Source organism: Sinohyriopsis cumingii, chromosome 6 (genome assembly GCF_028554795.1).
Source record: "Sinohyriopsis cumingii isolate HCF-2022 chromosome 6, ASM2855479v2, whole genome shotgun sequence".
NCBI lineage: Eukaryota > Metazoa > Mollusca > Bivalvia > Unionida > Unionidae > Sinohyriopsis > Sinohyriopsis cumingii.
The window spans coordinates 16,740,734-16,752,313 of NC_142966.1; the positions used below are offsets into that span (position 1 = coordinate 16,740,734).

The 11,580-nt window shown below is 32.4% G+C and overlaps 1 long non-coding RNA gene across 1 annotated transcript in view; it reads left to right on the forward strand.

The window, feature by feature from the left end:
• Positions 1–10,371, forward strand: part of LOC149796428 (uncharacterized) — a 68,504-nt gene extending 58,133 nt beyond the window's left edge. The window contains exon 3 of the long non-coding RNA XR_016421432.1: positions 9,562–10,371. This is a non-coding gene — a long non-coding RNA (uncharacterized LOC149796428). The remainder of the gene's footprint in view (positions 1–9,561) is intronic.
• Positions 10,372–11,580: the final 1,209 nt, after the last annotated feature.

Here is an 11,580-nt window from a genome sequence, read left to right on the forward strand (position 1 = left end):
CACAAACTGTTGCCAATTAGCAAATGAATGACATAAAAGTAAAAAGGTTGTGCATATTTTATGCGTCTGATGATCATTTGAGTTAACTGTGCACAGTTTTTATTCTTTCTTCAAAGAATTGTCACACCCTACATATATGCTGTAAATATATTAATTCTATACATAAATATATATATATATATATATATATATATATATATATATATATATATATATATATATATATATATATATATATATATATATATAGAGAGAGAGAGAGAGAGAGAGAGAGAGAGAGAGAGAGAGAGAGAGAGAGAGAGAGAGAGAGAGAGAGAGAGAGAGTTGATGAGTTACCCTCCTTCATTATGAAGGTCAACAACAACAATCTAATAGTTTGTTCTCTTGTCTCATATATTTGGGAATTGGTGTATTGAGCTCAAAATGTATGTATTTTGTGATATTTTATGTAATAAAATTATTTTGTAACAGGACTTCCTTTATGAACATTCTGTAGAAAAAATACTTCATTGTGTCCATATCATTATTGCCCAACCTCTGCCAAAACTATCCATTTTAGAGTCCGTATGTTCCGAGTCTCCTTACAGTATATTTTCGTTTCAAACATATATCCAGTTTACCCGACATAATGTTTATGACATTGCACTTATACGTTTTAAGTTGGTTTACAGTCAATGACAAATATACTTCTTGAGGGTATCAATAAATATATTCGTTTCATCAACAATGTCTAACAAGGACAATGCCCCCTATGTACTCGCAATTCTAGCCATGGTCAGTATAATCGTACAAAGCATGCAAAATCATGTTATTAAATCATAGAAAGCAAAGCAAAAATTACATTTTATGCAAAATGTGAGGTAATGTTCCACAACATTAACTCAGTATTTATAATATTAATTATCTTTCAAACTCATTTTGTCAATTTTTAATTATATTGATTCAAGTCAGCTTTGAGATTACCACATTTACTTGAGTTAAAATGTACACTCACCAATATACTTCCATGCTGGAGCCAGGAAAAGAGAAGAGTTAAGTGTAGTTCAATAATATTATGCAACGAAATGACAAACGTCACAAAGAGAACGAATTTAGTACGTCAGACAACCATCAATACTATGTCAACTGGGGTGATATACTAGAAACAGGAATGTGTTTAAGGGTTCTTTTACGTGTCTGAATCTTTTAAACTGATCCAATTACTTCTTAAAGATCAACTCCGACGACTATGTAAAACCAAGTAAATTTGATTGCAAACGGGTGAAATAGGTCTTCAACGTCAATTATGTCAACAAGCCATTTTCACAAACAAGCTGAAATATTTCATGGCGAATAAAACCAATGCATACGTCAGCAATTTTATGTAAACCAACTCTAGTTATTCCTGGTAGTAAACCGCTTTTAGCCATGATTTGGACTATTCACAATCCAGAAATTATCCGAAAGAAATAATGTGCAGTAGAAACGTTTCAAGACTGGACTTTATATACTTTCTGATTAACAATCATGACAGTCTTATAGTAAGAGCCACTCAGAGTGTTAAGTATTGTTAATGAATGTGCTTGAGAACCTTTCACGTTATTAACTGACCTTACTACGCAATCGGATGTACTAAACTGACTGGCGGAAACTGGTTATCAGTCGCGATGTTTAGAATCAGCCATTGGGCAGTCAACAGTACCACGTGACCAAGAAACTATAGGTTTAGGCTTAGCCAAAAATTGTGAACATGCGTAGTCATTGTTGAGATTGTTTTGGAACACATAGATCATCTACGGATAGTTGAATATGTCATCTTCCTTAATCTGCATTTTAGTACGCCTGTGAGACGGATGGGCAGATATATAATATTAATAGGGGCTACTGTAGGGGCAGGGTGAGGGAGTCGGCACGAAAAATTAGGAATGTATTTCTTTAAATTGATATGCTTATAATTATGTCCTAGAAACGTTTCAAATGCAGAAGCTTCCGTTGAATAAATGAATTTCCATATCCAACAGTTTGGCAATGTTGAAGTCCCAGTTCTTTGTTCATCGCATAACGAACGTCTACTTTCCACACATTAGGAAGATATGTTTCCAGAAGCCAATCTTCAATATTACTGCTTTATTTCTTGTTACGTGTATTGAGTGAGAAATAAAAGAAGTATATGGAAGCCAAACCTTAATACTTTCGACTTTTTTTGGAACCATGCCATTTTAAGGGAGAATGTGCCAGTTAAACTAAAGGTTTATGTTTCGAATGTGCCCTTTGAAAAATAAAACGCAAGACATAAAATCAACATTGTTTAAACACCTTCTATTGAATTGATTCTTTTAAATAATTACATCGGCAAACTATGATAATCGTAATGCTTAAGAATGCTTTATTGCCATTTTTATGGTTTTTTTAAACAAAACAAAAATCTTCTAAATGAACTAAATATATGATTTATTATGACAAAATTATCCTGACTAGAGTCAGTGGTATCAAACCATATCAAATGATAGCTTTACAATGTGGTGTTGTATCAAACCATATCAAAGGATGGCTAGAAAATATGGTATTGTATAAAACTATATCAACTAATGGCTTTAAGATATGGCATTGTATAAAACCATATCAAAGTGATCTAGAAAATGTGGCATTATATCAAACTATACCAAATGATGGCTTAAAAATGATGTATCGTATCAGTTTATATCAAAGGATGGCTTTACAATATGGTTTCTTTATCAAATCATATCAAATTATAGCTTCAACATTTGGTACTGTATGAAATTATATTAAATGATGGCTTCAAAATATGTTATTGTATCAATTCAAATTAAATGATGGCTTGAAAATGTTGTGCTGTATCAAACCATATCAAATGAAGGCTTTAAAATATGGCATTGTATCAAATCATATCATATAATGGCTTGAAAATGTTGTACTGTATCAAACCATATCAAATGATGGCTTGCAAATATGGTATTATATCAAATCATATAAAATGATATCTTGAATATGTGGAACTGTGTCAAATAAGAGGTAAAAGTTGGTAACTAAATGTTTTTCCACCAGCAATAATTTAATTAATGCTCAAAAATAGATTTATTTAGTTTCACACAACTTTCTAGTAAAACAAACATGATAACGGATGAATAAATACATCTTCATACTGTGAATTATATGCAACGTTTTCCTCGACAATTAAACGTGTTTGAGATGATCTTTATTCAACGAATGGCACGAAACACAGACATATTTTAAAATATTACCCAAAAGAGAATGCAAATATCATACTATCATTATGTGATAATATTGGTGAGGGCGATGGCGGTGTGTGTGAGTAGGGTAACAAATACAAACTGATTGATAGTTTTGGAATTTACATATGGTGCTTTTATTTAGAACAAAACTATTTGCAAGAGTAATCCTAAAAATATTTGACTTGGAGTAATGCTTCTAATTATAGTCCATATGAAATGGCAATTTGTTTTTGTAAATGATGGACCAAGTTTATATAAATAAACTTAACATGTACTGATTTTAAAACGTATATTTTTTTTTATTTTCTGACGAACTTGTGACTTGCTTACTCTTAAATTGTAGTTATCGTCAGCTGATATCAATACACACCATATGAAGAGAGTCTTACGTTGTTTTGGCCCATAAATCATTGTAATTTAGATATCACGTCTTACTAAATTTAGTTAAAATGCCCTCCTGTCAATAGTAATTGTACAATTATCATCTGACTTGAGAGACATTTCAGTTTCTCGTGAATCATCTCAAATCAGGTTGATAATTATGCTATATTTATTGACGGAGGCATTGTTCTTGTCAAAGTGAGCACGATACGTCAATTGAAGTTCATTAAACATAATCATTATATTTGCAAATCAAAAAATTTCCAACATTCATCAACGCGGTGAACAATATGACGTCATTACACGGTGGGACTGTGCCTATTGCAAATTGTGCTGAAATAGCACTGTTTGATTGATTATGTTCACATGGAATAAACATGATATCATGTAACAGTATGTATTGTTACGAGTCTATGCTCTTAAAATAAGTAACAAAGAAGACTGAAAGACAAGAAGCTTTGTAATATTTAACAAATAATTTATTTCCGTAGGATACAAGGTGAAAATGAGAAACAAGAACTTACCGTTTTGCGAATTAAATCCCAAAATAATCCAAGAAATAGACGAGACCCAAGTCATAATAAGTTAAAGTCCAGAATAAGACTCAGTACAAGCCCAAAATAAATTTTAAAACTGAAGGCTATGATGTGTCTGTTATACCTTCTAGTTTGTTGATGTACCATCAGTCTTTTGTTGAATGACATAAATATAATTCCACGTTAGAAAATACCATAAATTCCAGTGAATGTCTTTATCCATGAATTGTATCAGAGCACCTTTGTATTTCCTGAGCAAAATAATCACTTGAATTCAATAATTTGAAGAAAATACAATTCAGGTCAAATTGGTTACAACATAATATAACTTGAATGTGCTAGATGTTAAAGCCAGAATGGCCAAGTCCTCACAGTTATACAATTATATAGTTCTCTACTTGATATCAGGTCACAATTATGTACTTCGAAAAATAATCATTACCTAGTGAAAAATAACTTTCTAGAATGATCGTAATGTTTACAAAACAATAATCTGGATTATGCATAATTCACTTAGGAAATTCCAAAAGCTTGACCAAAAAAAAACATATCTACTTCTTCCATTTATAATAATACTGATTTTAAACCTATAGACATAGAGAATAATTTAGCTATGTATTACTTTTTTACAATGAATGAAATTAAACAAATAAATTTGGGTCAAGCAGAAAAAAATTAACTCTTTTTGACAAGGTCGTGTCCTACTATAAAAAAAACTAACAAACAATTAAATTAAATATAAATAACAGTAGAATAACCAGAAGGGAGGCATAGAGTGAATGGTTGTGAAGCTGGTGAAAGATTATTGATACCGTGCACCTTGAAGAGGAAGAGATACATATCTCACCTAGTTGTCAAAAGATAATCTCAACAAGAGGGCGCGTAATGATTCCTCATTGCAGAATGAAGTGACTCCCACTATTAGCAGTTCTTTTGACGGATTCGAATCTGTCTTTACTTATGACAAATTAGATCGCACATTCACTTAGTTACCAAATATGACTATCACAAATATATGTACATCAATCATGCATCACTAGCACGACATAGTCAACATCGTCCAGGAGTGAAATCACAAACATTGCCAAATCAAAATACAACAAAACAGAAGAAGTTTAAATCACATGAGTTTGTGTATGTACCTATTTGTGAGTGAAAATGGTATATATTCGTACATCATCGCGACTTCAAAATAAAGGAGTGAAACATAAAAGTTAGACAAATACTAAATATAACGCGAGAAAAGAAAACAAAAAGTGTGAAAAGAAGAAAACATCATGGCTAATCTTGTAATCTGGCCGAAATATTAAGATAATCCAGCATTTGTACAAGCAAAAGTTTAAGTTTCTGGCACAACATTCGTATCGCAATTTCATCTGAAACCCTGTTTCAGTTGGTGCGTATTAAAATAAGAAGAATGAATAGAAATGAGCTAAGTTAAGCCAATCTATTCGTTGTTTCAATTAATATCAGTAGCAAGTAATCGTGGTACGACTATCTGTATTCACGTTCGACCCCGGTTTTTCTGGAATTCATTAGGTAGAATAATGCTCTTAATTTAAACAAATATCAAAGAATCTCATTGATTGGAAGCCCTCCCGCCTGGAGCATACCACAAAATAGCTCCTAATAAGCTGACGCTCTACTGCTTTGAGCTATAAAATGATTTGTGCGACCAACTAGAAACGTTATCATGATAAACACCGAAAATGCATTAAACCTTCAGAGCTACCACGCAACCATTGTGAAGGATTCCTGCAGCTCGCTGAAACGTTTGTTAGGTCTGCACCCGTCTGAATGATGACTTTAATTCATGTTAGCTGCACTTCGTAAACACACCCAGATCTAGTCCTACGGATGCAAATTATTACAGCTCCTTGAAGAAACCTATAAACACAGTTACGTAACAAGAATATTTGTCGGTCCTGCTCCTAGTTATGAATATATTTCCTTTCTTTTATTTTGCACATTCTGTTATGAGTTGGTTGTATACATGGTTTATACCTTCATTGCATAAGTTGCAAAGATTTGCATTTTTGATCGAATCTATTACCAGTTACTTATTTATAACTTATATGTATATAAGTATATATATATATATATATATATATATATATATATATATATATATATATATATATACAAAATAAAGGAAAAAACTTGTTTTGTTTTGTTATTTATCCTTTGTGTCGGCATTATATGTATATTTTAGACCATGAATATTAATATATGTATTTGTTTGATCCTGTGGAGTCTGTAATGTCATGAAAAGTGACTAAAGTTATTTCCCTTTTTCATCGATTCAGATGAAAGTCTACCTATCTTGCTCGGCGACAAGGTAGCGTGGCCTCCCACCATCTACACCCGCACCCTGCCACATAATTATAACATTTTGATAGTCTTATGTTACTGTTTATGATTTCGTCTAGTTTTTTGTCACACTATTGGTCTTTCAATGCACTTTGTATTTTCTTTTGTGTAGATGTTTTTTATATCCATCTTTGAATACAAATTTCTATGAATATTTCATTGTAAAGCAAAAGAATTTATTAAGATGGCCGAGAAAAACGTGGTTAGGAGTATTGTTTCTTGCTTGCCGTATATTGTGAAAGAGAGCTAAAATTAATTTTCAATATACCTTTCACATTTGTTATATATTTGGAATGTTCATTGTATGTTTGTACGGGTTTGTATTTTTTATTTCATTATCCTCTATTCAGAATGTGACATTCTATGTTGGACTTGACCTTGTCCAAAATAAAGTTCATTTTCTAACTGACCTGAATGATAGTTTTTATTTTGTAGTAAACATGTTTATTTCATTCTGAATCTAGAACTTTGGAAATTCCCTTTGAATTGCCGTGTCTACATATTGTTTACTACACATTTTCTATTATAATTGTAGAAATATAATTATAATTATAACTAAGATTTTATCTTATTAACATTTATAGCCTTCCAGGAGAAAACTTTCCATTAGGTTATAGTTTTTTTTAGAAAATGCTAATTGTGATCTGAGGTCATATAGAGGACTATATTATATTGTTTGTTCTAGAGGTTATTCATTCGTGCTATAAGACCTTGAGGCAGAATCAGCTGTATTATTGTAGCGTTCAGAAGTTCATTTTGGCTGCAAATTATGTATTCACTGTAAATACAAAGTGCTCTTCAAATAACATTCTTGGAAATAGGGACTTGAATTTATAGTGAGATTTCAGATACCGATTTTTTTCAAGGAATGTACTATACAAAATGTCTTTTATATGAACATTGTGTACATATTTTGTCATGGTATGCAGCATAATTATTTTATCTATCAGCAAACAAGCAATCAAAGTAATGATGGAAACATTTATTAATACAATTAAGTACTGAAATTGTAAATGTCTTGAAATAATTGGCGTGCTTAATGTTTTATTCATACTTGCATGAAATATGTTCTGACCTCAAAATAAATGTAAAAGGTAATGTCATGTAACTAGGTTCTTGCTATCATGCAACACAGTTATTGCTTGATTTAAACTGGAGTACAAAATAGTACAAGTTCGAAATTTCCTTTGTCACTGAGTATATAACATAGGACATTCACTATCACCAATACTTTTATTGTAATCAGCATTTAATTTATTTGTTGGATCCGAGGGTATGTCTGTATGTAAGAACGCGACAACTCGTTCGATCTCGCTGACGGTGCCCAAGGGACTGGCTTGGTTTCTCCCTATGTGAGTTTTGGTCCCTTGTAAAGAAAATAATTTCACACATCATGACAAGTCATGCAAAATAGCAGTATTGCCTCCATTACTTTCCGCAGGAATAGTACAATTTACAAAGCTACAATTTACAATTGACAAAGCTACAGATGGGATGATGGTAACATTACGCTTATCATATTTTACAAATTGAATCACAAGCTGTTTGATAATTCGATGTTTAGGAGTCGTCAGAATGATTCGTTTGCTGACAAATGCGTCACACTTCGGTACTCGTAAGACTGCAAAGATGTAGTATCCTTCATCTTAACGAAAGTTCTGAATCTTTGTACCCGTTTCCCGTGACAAACTGTCCAACCCTGACTAACCTGCAAACAAATCAGAGACTTTATCAGATTTCTGGTAAATATCGTTTTTAGCGTAACTAGTAACGATTGTAACGATTGCCTGTAGAGACCCTCACCAGATCCGCATACAGAGCCACTCGAGAAGTCTGGTTGAAAGTAACTGTAGAATGCTATTCCATACTTCATGAAATACAGCCATCTACTGTAAGACTATCTGCGTAGTATTTATTCTCTGAGGTATTTGTCGCACGGTGCATCATACGATGGAAAATGGCTGAAGGACAAGAGCTACAGATATATTGGATTGATCTTGCAACAAAAAGACACTGAAGGGTGTGTGGCCTGGTCATAGACAGCCGCAGGCAAATTAGACACCTACACATTTCTGAAATGTTCTTAATGATCGCATTGTCTTTAAAACTGGTTTCAGAAAAGTGCATGATGCCTGCTACTTCTAAAACGGTAAAATCAAATGATAGTTTCCTGAATGTTATAGTGAACAAGTACAGCTCCGGGTCATAAGCAAATCATACGAGTGACAAGTAGAATAAAGTAAATGTCGCAGGTCTAGAAGAGCACTGAGTATGAACAGCGTGGCCTGCAATGATGCCGTATTTATTAATATCCTTCTTACATGGGTTTAAAAAGTTGTTACCATATTTATTTGACTTCTTGTGATGAAATGAATATACTTATTTTACTAATCTAGTGTTCAAAATTTATTCTTTTTTATAGATACTTTTTTTTTCCTAGTTCCAATATTAACCGAGGAAATTTCGCTGAAAACAGACCCAATATCGGTATCCGATTCACCTGATACATTTGGCTACTTCGCTTACATCATCAACGGATAGTAGATTATATTTTGTATATGTAAATCCTAGATCTGTTCATCGACATGAAGTAGATTTCATTGCTGCATATTTTGATATATTGTATAATATTTACTTACAAACATTCGTCTAAATATTAACATTACGGACGATGACCTTGGGTAAGATGGTTATCATAAACTAATTGCATGTGATGGACCAAATCATGGGGAGGCGTAATGGTACATATTTCATGAAATTTGGTTTTCAAACCATGTACAAGTAAGTTAACAGTACTTGATAAATTGAAAGTGACCGGCAACTCATATTTTCGTATCCATGTATCCTGATGTTCAAAATTGCTCCTCTGGATGTTGCTTTTTGTTTCTATTTTGTATTGTTACATGTAATGCGTCCCAAAACCTGTGAATGTTGATTATTTATGTCTATAATTGTTTTTGTGTATTAGTGTTACATTTCCTTTTTCACTTATATATTTTTTTAGGAAATTCTGTATCACTTATATATTAATCTTTTCGCAGAGACACCTGTGCACAGTGGGGGAGAATATGTGTGCCATCATCCAAATACAAGTTTGTGCAGTGCTGCGGTGGACTGGTGTGCTCCTGTAACATCTGGAAAACAACGTGTAAATGTCGAGCCAAACTGGGATAAAAGCGTCACAGTCTGTCTGAAGACGTACGTTATCAGTCAGTTGATCCTGCAATGAATACTTTATGTTCAATGTTAACGTTGTTGAAAAGCTTACATTCCAAGAGATTTTGCCGCAGACGTAAAGTTATATTGAAATATCACCTAAATTTTAAATAAAAAATTCTGGCTAATCATTTTGCATTCGTTCAAAATGCTTTGTCTAGAAAAATTCATATTAATTCACTCGATAAAGTCAAGAGAAAATTATACCATAGAAGCTTATGAGAGTGTAGCACACAACTCGTCTGTTCAGTGTCATTATCATTACTTGTGATCGTGTTAAATCAATGACTACACTTCTCTTCATCAAAGCATGAACAGAATGCTTATCTAATTATTTGTCTTGAAAAGAGTATCTCAGCTAGAATTTACAATCTTGGCACAACATGAGAGTATCTTATATTTTTTCTTGAATGAATCATTATAAACAGATTAATTGAATTTATTCCTTGTCAACTAAAACAGAAATATTGAGATTATTTGAGCTAAAGCATATTGAGTGCTTTTAACGCCTATCTTGAAAACGAAAGTATAAGCAAAATATGACATCAAAACAAGTGTGCATATTTTCCAGGCACACTTATTAGGAAACATATTGACTGTATCACCGACATCCGCATTAAAAAAAAATTGAAGTATTACTGCTTTTGTCTTTACGTCGTCTCTTTCTCTCTCTCCCTCTCTATCTCTTGGCTGATGTATGTATGTATGTATTTATGTGTGTATGCATATATATATATATATATATATATATATATATATATATATATATATATATATATATATATATATATATATATATATATATATATGTGTGTGTGTGTGTGTGTGTGTGTGTGAAGTACAAGGAAATAGAGGAATAATGATAGGTGAGGCACTCTAAGAGAATGTATCACATACATACATACATACATACATACATACGTACGTACGTACGTACATACATATGAATATTTATTAGGAAGATGATGCTCCTGGGAGGGAAGATCAAGAAAATATTTTTCTCAGAATAATAATAATTGTGTTCAAGACCAGAAACCACGACAAGGATGTTAAGGAAAACACATTTGGTTTTATCTTTCTTGAGCTCTATTGTTAGTCTATAGGCTCAAAAATGGTTAGCGTATCTGTCTGAGATTAAGCTAAAACTGGTTTAAAACTCACTATTAATTATGCGAGAATGAGTATCATCGCCAAACAAAATCATGTCTAAGGCAGCAAACTTAAGTTTGGCGTGGTTACTCATCACGAAGATTCGAAGATTTTTGTATAGTTAACATTCAGAGAAACAGTGATATGCTCTTTCGTTTGATTCCGAGCAATTGCACAATGATTGACACCAATATCATTCTGATATGCCACTCCCTGAAGCTTTGGAATAGTTATTTCTCAGTAAAGCATGTGTAATGGATGTTTATCTTCTTCAATGGATTTGTAGACTGCCACTTCCATGTGTTTATTTAATTGTGTTTGGAATGAGATGCAATCTTCATATTTTAGGTATTTTAGCAACAGTTTATGTCTTGCCTATAAATGACAAAATGTTACTTCAGTAATTAAACTGTCTATTCTCTGTGAACGAAAAAATGGTACTTAACAATTAAAGTTACGTCTTCCTTATAAACGACAAAAAGGGTACTTCGATAAATCAAGTGTCTTTAAAGGAATACATCTGGCATTCATTAGGAGCAGTGTTTGATAGAATAATTGCATTTGAAAGTCTGGTGATACATGTTCAGCCATTGTATAAAATGAAAAGTTTGTAGATACTGATTTTCGATCCTTCTTTTTAAGGTAGCTGACCATATTCTCTGATTAAAAACTCATACTTTACACTTTTGTTAAGT